General features: G+C 33.5%; 1 pseudogene; it reads right to left on the bottom strand.

Annotated features, from left to right (window-relative positions):
* On the bottom strand, positions 813–1,940 carry LOC104765862 (annotated as a pseudogene).

Below are 2,291 nucleotides of genomic sequence, written 5' to 3' on the forward strand. Positions count from 1 at the left end.
GTAATATACATAAAAAATTTGTAAATAGATATAAATTAGTGAATTATAACAAAAATAAAATATATAAATAAATACAAAAAATTATAATATATTTTGTTAAATTTAATTTAATTTATAAAATTTTAATTTAACATCTTGTTTTAGTAGTAGGAGTGACTTTTTTACTGCTTTTTTTTATTCTTTTGACCCGCACCTACACAAAGTTACCAAAACGTACAAACACAAAAAAAGCGAGAGGATATTGTATTGTTCCGAAATTTGTTCTAATTGGTATAATTAATGAAGAATTTGACTTTAATTGGTGGAGAAGACCTTTTTTACTCATGCCTGAATAAAATGAAAGAAGTCTAAAGTTAATTTGCCATCTTCTACTTCACTTTGTATCATAGATATGCTTGATCTTCGATCTTATCTATGGAATACTTTTTTTTAATTGGTGGATACTTTTTTTTTTTTTTACTAAATGGAATCAGGGAACACAATTTGTTTCAAATTCTCTTAATAAAGTTTCAAACCATCTGATTGTCTAGTCTTGTTCAAAGAACAATGCAAAAGAAAAGACAAAAAAGAAATCGAACGAAAAGATGCGCTCATACAACTTTTATAGTACTAATCGAACTCCTAAATTGTTTGTCATTTTTCCTTTAGCTACATACATGCTAAGTCTTTGTTTAAGGAAAAGAGATACTATCATCGTAAAATAAGCTATAAATTCTTGAATATACAGAGTACGTCATCATTAATTAGACCTTAATTGCTGCATGGTTTTGCTTCCTCTTCTTCTCTTTGTTTTTGTTCAGTTCCTTCTTCCTCTTCTTCTTATTCTCTCTCCTTTTGGGTACTGCAGTTTGGTTAATTTTCACTAAACTTGGAACGTAAGAGCTAGAACATAGAAGCGGGCTACGAGATGTTTTAACTTCTCCAAGATACACTTCTTTAAAGTAACTATCTTCTCCAACGATGTAAGCTTTTTGGTAGCCTTTGGGTAATTCGTCGCTAAAAAACACCGCGAGTTTCTTCTCTTCGTCGATGAAGAAACTGTCGTGATATCTATGAAACAGAAAATCAAAACCACGAAGTGGCTCAAAATAAACTTTTAAAAAGGGGATCCACGACACCTCATTGGGCTCTATCTTAGTAGTAACCCAAATCTTTATCATATGCAATGGATCACGGTGTTGATATAACGCAGCGAGTTTCTCTTCTTTAACACAAGATACAGCACCCCAATCTCCAAAATCATCAGCATCATCAGGCGGCTGAAACGGTAGATCAAGCAACTTTCCAAATCTCTCTTCCGTAAAATCAAAGCAGATTAAAAAATCATCGGAATCTGAATCTGAAAGTATAGACCAAAAGTAAGTATTTCCATGTACTGATACACCCTGCCGATAACAGACTATATACCAGTTGGGAATGACACGAAAATCTCTCCATGAGTTAGACTTCAAATCATAAACTTCGTAGTAGCCCTGGTCATCATCAAAAAACCTCAGTATCTTGTGGTTCTTGTTCTTGTCAAATCCAAGGGCATACATGGATTCTGTTTCTGTTTTGAGGTCGATCAATCTGAGTTGTCCTAAATACGGATTCCATACCTCGAGCTTTGATGACTTGTCCCTTGTGACACTGACACATAACAATAAGCCGGCGCAGTAAAAGACCTTAGATAACTTGACTTGATACATTGATATACCAACCAAGTCTTCACCATCTTCGTTGAGGATTCCATGGAGGTTGAACCTCATCGAACAAAGCCTATGATCATACATCATGAACCCCAGAAACTGATGTCTTGGTTCTCCTGTACATAGAATCCGATCTTTGGATAAAGTGTTTCATCCTTTGCAAGTGGCTCTCACTGCTCCAAGAGAAGTTATCGGAACCTTGGACAATATCTCTTCTACCAAATCCTGCGAAAGATCTCTCATCGACGTCATTTTTCTCAAATAAGAAAACTAGGGTTTCTAACTTTCACGTTTGCCCACTAATATATTGCGTAGCGTAACACATCTTGCCCAATCTTTTTCTTCTTTTATAACCTAGATAGATATTTTCTAAGCCTCAAAAGTGTTAAATATACAAAAAAAAAAAAAAATAATAATGGAAATATTTTCTCACGATATATAGTAATATATATATATATATATATATATATATATATATACATAGTCTTCCGTTACGAAAAGCTTTCTTGCGATCTAAATCGTTGTCTCTGTACAACACATCTTAACACTTCAAGATCTCTGGTTCAAGCGAAAAGAAGTGCACTTCAAGATTCATTAATTATC

The sequence above is a fragment of the Camelina sativa genome, chromosome 19 (genome assembly GCF_000633955.1).
Source record: "Camelina sativa cultivar DH55 chromosome 19, Cs, whole genome shotgun sequence".
Lineage (NCBI taxonomy): Eukaryota > Viridiplantae > Streptophyta > Magnoliopsida > Brassicales > Brassicaceae > Camelina > Camelina sativa.